Source organism: Xiphophorus maculatus, chromosome 7 (assembly GCF_002775205.1).
Source record: "Xiphophorus maculatus strain JP 163 A chromosome 7, X_maculatus-5.0-male, whole genome shotgun sequence".
NCBI lineage: Eukaryota > Metazoa > Chordata > Actinopteri > Cyprinodontiformes > Poeciliidae > Xiphophorus > Xiphophorus maculatus.
In genome coordinates, this window is record NC_036449.1 from 8,881,400 (window position 1) to 8,892,351 (window position 10,952).

The 10,952-nt window shown below is 37.0% G+C and overlaps 1 long non-coding RNA gene across 1 annotated transcript; it reads right to left on the reverse strand.

The window, feature by feature from the left end:
- Positions 1-427: 427 nt before the first annotated feature.
- LOC111609257 lies at positions 428-1,202 on the reverse strand. Its single transcript, XR_002753015.1, has 3 exons — positions 1,132-1,202; positions 776-952; positions 428-477 (listed from the first exon to the last, which is right to left on the reverse strand). It is a non-coding gene; the product is annotated as an uncharacterized LOC111609257 (long non-coding RNA).
- Positions 1,203-10,952: the final 9,750 nt, after the last annotated feature.

Sequence of the window (10,952 nt, forward strand, 5' to 3'; positions counted from 1 at the left end):
CTGATGGACATTTTTTTTTCATTTCAGTGCCGTTAAAAATTAAAATGTTCACATTAAGGTATTTGAATTTTTTGGGTGTATTTTCATTGTATTAAAAATGTATTTAAAAAATATAAACTGAACTTTTTCAAACAGCAATATGCATGAAATAGGCAGCGGTATTGTTGTATATATAATACTATAACACAATGGTGATGTCTGTGGATTGTACTAAAATAATAGAGGCAATATGGAAACATCTTGTTACACAATATTTACATTAAACTATGAAATAAAGATATGAATCTCATTCGCAAACATAAATGAATAATCTCACACTGAGGGACCACATCACCTGTTCATCATCGTCATTTATCACCACCAGATCTCCTCCTCTGTTCCTACAGTCTTCTCTGGCTTTATTCCAGGAGCCAGAGGATGTAGAGAGGAAATAACAAGAAGAGTTGAACATCATCCATCCTGCAGGACAGGTTTTCTCTAAAAGATAAATTAATATTTAGCTTTTTTTAAAACACTGCTTATTAATTTTGACAGTAACAGGAAGTCAATGTTGCTTAATCACCCATTTGTAAAGTCATGAAGGTTTGAACTATAAACAGATTATTTTGAGGATCCAGGGTCTTTAGTAACAGTTAAAAAAACATAAAATACCCACAGATGGAGGAGGATGCAATAAGTGAAACTCTGCAGGAAGGAACTTAAACCAAAGTTGGTATCAAAAGGATCTTCTGTCTTTTAGAAAATAAGTTTTTCTCACAAACACCTGAAGACTTACTTTTCTTCAACAAACTCTGAAGCCTGATCATCTCGTTAGACATTTCTGTGAGGGTTGCATTCAGACGGTCTCTTTCTTCAATCATTGCAGAAAGCTGGTTATTGGTGTCCTGCAGACGATCAATCTGATTGTCTTTGGTGTCGGTGAGATCTGCTGCCAAGCTGCCTGCATCATGAACTAAAAGTAATTAAAGTATATTATTAGAGAAAAGCAGAAAAACTTAATAAGATATATTCATTTAACTTTAGCTTAAAAAGTTGGTTTTAATGATGAGAATAATTAAACCACTCTAGTTTTTATTTTCGGCCCTTAAAAATAAAAAACAGACTCATGAAAGTTAAATAAACAAAACTCACAGAAAACACCAAGGCTGATGAGTCCAATCAGCAGGAAAACATTCAGAAGCCCCAGAGAGATGATAGCACCCACATAGAGCCTCTTCTTAGAGCTGCCAGAACCTAATCAAAGGAAATACATTTCAACAACATTAATTTCTGCTTCATAATAATGATAAAATATAGACCTGCTTCTCTTTCTCGTGTTGTTCTTACCTTCATTTTTTCTAACATGAATTTGACAGACAGTTTTCACAGGATGAACATTCATATAGATTTCCTCCATTGCTTTGACAGATGCTGAACGTTTTGTAGACTCTCTGATCTGCAGCAAAACCAGAAGTATGAGAAATGCAAAACTGAGTTTGACATGAGGAAGTTGCAAGTTCTGAGAAAGATAAATATTTTTAGAGTTAAAATTAGTCCTGCGAGAGTATGACTAGTGTGAGGGATTAACACCTACCAGCCAGAGAGATACTGAATAGTTTCAAAAAGATCCTTAATTTATATACAGTATATTAACCCTTTCTGCATAGTGGTCACTACAGTGGACAGCTATCTAAAAGCCATTTTCTTGTGCTTCCTGTTAATTTTTATGTTATAAATGCACACAGACCACTGAAGTGGACACTAGTGCATCATAAAATATACCATCAACTACTGGCCATCAGCTGCAAATGCAAGAAATTATTTTTGTTAAATACAATATGGCCGAAAGACAAAAAAGCATGAGAACCGACCCGGTCACTCCTTCTACTGTAGACGACTCTTGCAAGTTAAAAAAATATTGACATCAGATAACCTCTAAGGAACAATACTACTGATGTATTTTTCAAATAACAACTTTGTATTTGGAAATAATTACAATTGATCACATAAAAATAAAAAAATAATTTTTACAAAAATATTTTCCTACCTTTTTTTATGCCTTAAGAAAAAACGTTTTTTAAATGGGAAAAGAATTCTGACACAAAGGATCATAATTCATGCATGAAAGGGTTAAAAAAAAGGTTAAAAAACAATATTTCAAAAAATGATGAATTGGGCCAACATAAAAACAGAAGACAACATATCGGACTTCAACTCGGGTAGAAACTCAAAGAACTCGAGCACAAATTGACCTAACAAACAAGACAGAAAACACAACTTATTTGCATCTTTACAAACCATGTGGTAATGAAAGAGACCAAAATTAATGTTCTAACTAAACAGTAAAAAACAGTTAGAACTTATTGTTACATTTAATATTTTTTTCAAAATATCTCCTGTTGAAATCTAGAAATGTCAGGTCATTCCTCCTGTCATAAATGATATTGAATGAAAGTGTTTAGTCCAGGAGAAAAGCTGAGAAAATGCATGTTTAACAGTTTTCTGAAGCAACTCAGCATTTTATTTGTATCCAGGCCTCAACTTTCACTTAATGTCTGATGTGGGGTGAGAAGTGTCACATGAAACTTCTTTTAATATCTTAAATGTTGCATCAGAAAAAGGAAGTGAGACTTGTTAGACTCTCCCATTGTTTCTCTCTGTTGATTATAGCGTTTGCCTGTCAGCTGTACTACAACAGTTTGACCAAAATGTGGTTCAGCCTGGTGTGATGGTTTGAAAGGAAACCATCATGAAGGTAGACGGAGAAGTTAAACTGTTCTTTCTTATTCAAAGTTGAGCCAAATCCACAATCAAAGTGTGTTGATGATAAGTAGCATATTGTTTACGCCACATCAGCTAAACACATTTCCATCATTATTTCTCATGAGTCCCACTCCTGTCGAATTGTTAATGAAGTTCAGGAGTTGTTGATTGCTGAGTTTAGCAACGCATCGTGTGGAGTAGATGACGTACATTAAAGAGCAAAGGACTGAGCACACATCCCTGAAGAACGTCCAAACTGAAAGTAACACTTCAATCACACATCTTCCTTAAAATACATTGCCACAGACATATGTAGCCGGGGCATTGTGTCCCGGAAGTATAGTGTTGCGCATTCTTCTTTTTGACCATATATGGAAGACGCTGTAACAGAGTGCAGCTGGTTCGTTAGCCAGACAGGTAATCATCAGTTTCATTTAAAAGCAGGTAGATCGCTGAGGAGATCAGATCCCAGACTGATGATTGCTGCAGAGGAGAGATACTTCTAGAGCACATGTGTCAAACTCCAGTCCTCAAGGGCCACAGTCCTGCAACTTTTAGATGTGCCTCTGCTGCACCACACCTGAATAGAATAATTAGGTCATTAACAAGGCTGTGGAGAACTGATATACACAAGGAGGAGGTAATTGAGCCATTTCCTTCCAGCGTTTCTTAACTGTGGCACATCTAAAAACTGCAGGACAGCGGCCCTTGAGGACTGGAGTTTGACACCCCTGTTCTAGAGTGAGTAAGGTACAGAGCACCATTGACTGGTTTTGCTTTAAAGAAGGTAAAGGCAGTTTCTCATAATTATCTGACTACTTAAGGTGCTTGTCTAATTTGACGTCTTATGTGTAGGTTGGCCTGCTACTGTTTCAGTTTTCATTTTAGTTTAGAATTTCTTTCCTTTTTTTTGGGTTAGTTATTATTGATTAAAAGTATTTTCTTTTTGCTAGTTTTGTTGAAGGAAGGGGAGTTTTTATTGTCTAGCCTTCTGGCTTGTTTTAAACACTAAAAACAAGGACCTATGCTGTCCCTGGATCCCAAGCTATTTTATTCAGCTTGAGGAGACTAGTGGAAGGGGAGTTTTTCTTTCCTTTGCTGTATCACCAGGGCTTTTTGTGTGAGTGGGTTTTTGTTGGGGAACACTTGGGTGCATTTAGTTGTATTTGTGTTTTCTTTATTATTATTCATCCCCCAAACAGTCTGTTATTTTATTGGGTTTAATTGTCTCTTAGCTTTGAGGTTTCCAGGGCCAGCATAGACTTTTGCTTGTAATGTGGTCAATTTTGTATAATAAAATAAACTATCTCTGTCCAAAGGAACTTATGAAATCAATAAACTGTATTTAATTTGGAACAGTGCCTCTGATAATTCTTACAAACGTATCTGTGTGATCTGGTAAAAAGAGGATTTAAGGTTCTCCACACATAACAGAAACTATACCCCCAAGGTCACACATAGTTAAGATTGTGTGAAGTACATTTATAACACATAAATGTACTTCACACAGTCACGTCATTTCCATGATGCACCATCAGAATTTTATTTAGAGAAATTTTAGTTAATCTTTTTCTCGTTGAAAGCAGAGGTGTGCTGCAGCATAAAAGCGTAAAGACACAAATGATATACTGTGATGTCACAGGACGGCAGTGATGGAGTTTATATGCAAAACATTTTCCACCTTGAGGTTTGGAGAATCGCTCTGCTCAGTAAAATATTCCAGACCATCTCAGATTAACCTTCCCTGATGAGAAAATCATATATTTTTAAACTGAATAACACATTAACAAAGAAACTATAGCTTCATAATTATTTCTGTGTTTCATGTGTTTATGATTGTCAGTCTTTGACATCCATAATGTGAGACTCTGAGTTGTGTTTGTGTTCACCGTTTTTACTTTGAACACCGCTATCAAAAGTAGAGAAACTGTATTTAAAATATGGGAAGTTGTTATGTTTATGGTAAACATCAAAAACCATTTCTGTCTTCTAGGGTCCAAAACCAACTACATCCTTTTCTATTGTGATATATTTTGGCTGTCTATATTTTGGCTGTCTATAATTTGGCTGTGTGTATTTTTTTTGTGTGTAATTTCTGTGCCTAGATCCCTAACTTAGACCTGACCATCAAAAGAGCTGTCTGCGTCTCTGCTGAGCAGGTGTAGTGTGTGATTTTTAAGAAGGATGATGTGTGTAAGCAGGAACTACAATGACGACCCGTCCAGTAGGGATTCCATTTATTTAGCAAGTCTTTAGGTGAACTGTTCAAACTGCACATGCACTTTTGGTGTGAATGAGGAGTGTTGTGGATCTGCATCCAAAGTTCATTCTGACCTGACCAGAGAAAGTAATGTGTCACTATGTAGACACAACCCACAAATCATGGAGGACAATGATTCAACAACAAATGAGTCGTTGGACGTAGTGCATCCAACAACCTGCTTCCAAGACTCATCTTTGTGTTCCCCTGCCTTTGGGAGGCCTTTCAGTCAACAAGCCCTCTAAGGAGGCAGAAAGACACAGCAACATATGAGAAGAGTTGGCAAATCACCCCAATCCAGACCCCACGTCGTAAGCTGAAGAATGGAAGCAGCAGACGAGGATAGTGGGGTTTCCCCCATAAAACTAGCTAAGCCTGGTGGTAATGAAGCTAGGGCATTCGTCCCGAGTTTTCGAATTAAAAAATGTTTAAAGTTGAGAGGAAATTTGAAAATATCACTAAGTGATATGTGCTATTGGAAGACATTATCGACTATCCCTAAACACCAACAATAAAGTCTTAAAAACCCTTACAATAAATAAAACATTTCCTTAACAGCAATACTGTTAAGGAAATCAAATCTTTGAAATCAGTGAGGTAATCCTCAAATATTAATAAATTAGTTAATATTACAACTACTAAACCACCAACTGACACAGTCTGAATACATTTTTTCTGCATAAAGTCATAATTTTCTTTAGGTTTATTTACATCTCCAGTAGCATCAAGCCATGCATCAGTTTTCATGTCACGTCCTCAATGCAGTCACTACAGTCTCCAGCAGATGGCAGTCTCTGCTCTCCGTCAAACTGAAATAATATGAATACTTCCTCTGCGATGTTGCTTTACCTTGCAAATTACACTCACTTGATTTCACATAAAGCTGTCTAGCTGACGCATTCAATCACACACCGACACCAGTTAATACTGCAGGTGGGTTACTGTGTACGAATCGCCTCTTTATTTTTGACATTGGAAATTGTAATAAACAGTGACCAGGCAGAAAGCAGAAAATAAAGTTTATTGTAATATTTAAAATCGTTGTAACTAGAAGCAGGACTATTAAAGCACTTTATAAAAGCTTTGTTTTTAGAGATGGAATACTTAAAACTCAAGAATAAAATATAAAGCATTATATTTAGAGACCTTTTTTTTCAAACACCCAATTTCAGCACTTTTTCACAGATCCAGTGTTTAGCACCATCACATGAAAAATCATTCCAAGACGCTTTGTCGTTGTTATTGACATGTGCACAGTCCTCCTCGCCCCATCTTCCGCTTGTTCCACCATTATCAGGCTGAGAGTCATGCTAGTTCCTGTTAAATTTGTGACAGAATTAGACCACGTTTCATACGGCGCAACAACAGACACAAACATACAGCTGAGACTGTGCTTTAAAGCACAGAAATAAAACCACATGTTAAACCACATGTCTCTGTTTGTGCCTCTCAGCACTGAATCAAATAACTAATCACTTACTTGAACTTCAGGGAGGTTCCATCAACCCATTTCCAGGAACCCTCAGTTTCTTTATCATTTAAACCAATCCAAGCTTCCTTCTTGATGAGTGCAGCAAGGAATGTCTGTCAAATAAGGCATAAAACTATGTAATGTGTATAAAGCTTTTATAAATTGGATGCTAAATACTGCCTATAAATAAGTCTATGTAAAACATATGAGCAAACCTTATTTGTTTCTGGGGGGTTTTTTTCACATTCCCCCCCCTTTTTATTTATTTATTTACTTATTTTTACTCATTTTTAAGACCAGACCAAACTGACTGACTTTAATACACTACAATAGCCTTAGTTTCTGGTCTTCATCTTATACACAATGTATTATTAAGTAAAAGGGAAATGATACTTGGTTGTCAAAGAAAAAAAAAATAACAACAACTAAACAGTTTAGCCCCATTTACTCTCATAACCCTCAGCCTTTGTGTAATTCAATCTCAGCAGTTTTTAGGACATTTAGTAAACAAACAAGGAACAGAGCAGACTGGTCAGCAATACACTTGTGTAGTTTTCTGTCTATAATTGTCTAAATCTGATAGACGTACCTCAAAGACCTGCAGCTGTAATAGGAGCAAACGATTGGCTCTGCAAAGTATCAACTCAGAATACAAACATATCTATGCTGCTCTTTTAAGATTTTAGTTGCAAAGAAATGAGCAAACCAGGCATCACTTCACTAACACTTCACAGTCATGTGCTACTTTGTGTAAGTGTCAATGACACTAACGCCCCAAACTCTGATATTTATGCTCTAACAGGACAAAAATGTTGAACATTTCAAGAGGTGTGAGTGCTTGCCTGCAGGGCATGTTCAAATTAAGCCTCATGAAGTGATGAAGCATGTATACTTGATTTCTATACATTTTTCTAATTTTCCAACATTTTTATGGTCAAAATAGCTTAATTTACCCATTGCTTGTTCAAGAAAGAAGTGCAAAGTTAGGCTGGTCTGTGCCTCACCTCTGCTAGTGTTGTGTAACACAGTAAACGTTGCAAGCGGTTCATGGCCATTGCTGTCTCTTTATTTTGCAAAAAAAACCCCAACATGTCTGACCGTACATGTACTCCACATATTGACGTTTCACTGTCTGACATATTTAATGCGTCTGCTTGGCCATAAATGTGCAGTGAAAATGTTCAGAGTGAAGCAGAAGGTCCCCTGCTGCACGGAGTATTTTGGCTCTCCTTCAGAGGAGTTTTTCAATAACTGAATTAAAGGTCAATTTGAAATATTTAAAAACTATGGTATTGAGATTAATGGCCGTTGTTCAATAAAAAATGTGAAGGCTATTTTGGTCATAAACTTTGAAAAAAAGATTTTGAAATGACCAGTGAACGATGTCCACTTTAACCTGTGACTTTACAGGCTTTGACCAACTTTAATGCAATTTGAAGATGACAAATTCAGAATAAATCTTTTAATTAATTTCTACTGAAATCGTCAAATGTAGTAGTTTTCTCATTCTCAGTAAACAAATGTTAAATTCTAGATCTATGGTCTGTGTTATAAATCAAAGATTTATGGGTCAGGAGACTGACTGAGTCTCAGTTTGTGCAGTGAGCCAAAACAGGAGTCTCCGGTCGCCGATCATGTCTTCCACAGAAGAAGGTCCAGGCCTTACATCTGTGAACCGCAAACCATGTCCACTCATAATCAGTAAAAAGACCTCTACAAAACAAAATCCATGTTTCCTGCAGATAAAACAGAAAGTCATTACAGCCAGGCAGACGCCGACCTGACAAAGTGAAGCCATTCTGACTGAAAACCCAGTACAGGTGCCTCACAGCTGCACCAATCGCATGCAGACAGTGAATTGATAAGATGATCAACTGTCCAGCACACAGCTGCTTTCAAAGAGAGGTTCAGCTCTATCCTTCAATCACTGATGCAAATTAAGACTCCTGCAGCAAAGGTCACCTTGACAAAAGGCCATGTCTTCCTGTGTGTGTGCAGATCTTCGTTCTTCAAGCTGGGTCGTAACTCAATTTTCTTTTTTTTTTTTTTTAACAACTTTTTTTCTTGCAGAGAGAAGAGGGAAAATACATAAAGCAAAGGTACAGAGGACAGGATTTGACGAACGGGCTGCTCGCTCTAACCATTGTACCAAGCCTACTGAGACTGCTGTGTGCTTGATCAACATAGATATTCCAAGGGTTCATCCGGCAGCCAAGAGATTCTCAAAGGTTCCTCCGATCGTTCATGGGTACCAAGACCACTCTCCAGGACTTCTCTTTGTGTTCCAGTGTCCAGACCCAGTCTCTGGAGCTTTGCAGTTAATCTCCTGACAAGTTTTTCTGTAGATTCTCTGTGCCTTGGAGTTGACCACCGGACAAGTTTCTCCTCAAGTTCTTCTCCTGGGTCTCCAGGGTTCCCCTGTTGGGAATATCAGTTCCTCAGTTTACCCAATCTCCATTCTGCAACAGTTGTTCCTCTTTTGTTTCTGATTAGCTCATCTGATTATTCTGTCAGTTCCACCTCTACCTCGGTATATAAGTTTATCTGTTGTCATTATTCTCCACTGGACTCTTCTGCTTTCTGCCTGCCTCCTCGACTTGACCTGCTTTAATTGTTGTAAGTAATTCATTATTTTATTAAAGTATTAAATTTTGCCACAGTCAATCTCTACACTTGGGTACTCTGCAAACTGAAATCTAACAGTAACAGCTGTGTGACAGTCAGACAGTGTAATCCAGAGAGAAATTTAAGCTATGATGTCAGAAATACGTCCTAAGTGTCTCTTCCATAGGACTCATATGTCATTTACTGGAAGGAGCAGCCTGGATAAAAAAACAATTCTTAATTGGTTCAAGAACTGTCAAGTTAGCATTTTCTTTGAAGTTATGTGGTATAAACTGTTTTATATCAATATATTTTATTATAAGAGGAATGGCCTTAAAATTCTAGATGTGAATTTTAGAAGTTATTTTAAAAAATGCTAAATTGACAAGCTTGTTTTGCAATGTTGCTAGAAAATTATTTCACAGAAAATGTAGTGTACATGGTGTTGGGAAGCAATCTATCTAATTTAAAGGCACCACTCGGTGCTTTCTGTGCAATTTAAGCATTAAACATCTAAATTATCCACAAGTAAACCAATAAGGTTGTAAGAAGATTCAGGTATTGCTCTCAAAAACAATATTTGGTTTAAACTGTTCAGCATTCTAAAAACTTGCAACTTCCTCATGAAAAGATAATTTTCACAGTGTTCATGTAGTTCTGTTTTTGCTGCAGATAAGCCAAATCAAACCAATGGAGGAAATCTATGCTAATGTTGATTCTGACTGCAACATTTCAGTTGTCAAGGACAGAGGTAAGGATGATCTAGGAAGGAAAAGCACAAATTTATTTTCTCAATATTACCCAGGAGAAATTAATGGTATTGAAATAAATTGTCTAAAGGTTCTAGCAGCTCTCAGAAGAGGATCTATGTGGGTATTATTATCTTTCTGGGGATCCTGAATGTTGGCCTCATTATTGGACTCATCAGCCTTGGTTTCCACAATGAGTTTTGTTGTCATTCATTTATCTCTCATCACCCTGCTTTGTTTCATTTCTTAAGGCATGAAACATGGCTTGAAATAAAGAGAAGGAATAATTTTATAAATGAATACTATCACAACAACACAATGGATTGCAAAATAATTCATGCCCCTTGAATTTTTCCATAGTTTATTATATTATATACATAAACAAGCAGAGTGATGTGCAGTGATAGTTCTCCATCACACATTGTTTTGCATTTTGGCTAAAAAGTTAAATTTTTGTCTCATCTGACCAAAACATCATCTTCCAACTGCAAACTGGACTTCTTAGGGTTTTCTTTTTGCCACTCTTCCATAAGAACCACATTTGTGCTGTGATGACTAGTGGTTGTCCTGTGGACAGATTCTCCAACTTGAGCTGTGGATCAGGCGGGACACTGATCAGAGATGAGCCTGTTTGCTCTCCTGCTCTGCTTGTTCGGCCTGTAAGTTTAGGTGGACGGCCTTGTCTTGGTAGGTTTACAGTTCTGCCATACTTTCTCCATTTCCAGATGATGGATTGAACAGTGCTCTGTTCAAAACTTGAGAAATATTTTATAGTGTAAATCAGCTTTAAACTTCTCCACAACTTTCTCCCTGATCTGTCCTGTGTGTTGCTTGGACTTCATGATGCCGTTTGCTCCCCAATATTCTCTTAACCTCTAAGGCGTCACAGAGCAGCTGGATTTGTACTGAGATCAGATCAGATTACACACATGGACTCTAGTCAGTCGTTAGCAGTCATCAGGCAACTTCTGAAGGCAATTAGTTGCACTCAGAAAAAAAAATGGGGTTGAATACTTTTGTGGTTGTAATGTGACAAAATATAGAAAAGTTCAAAGGGTATTAATACTTTACAAGTGTTTAGGAAAATTCTTTTTAGTTTTGATGAAGGGAGATACACTGACTCGGA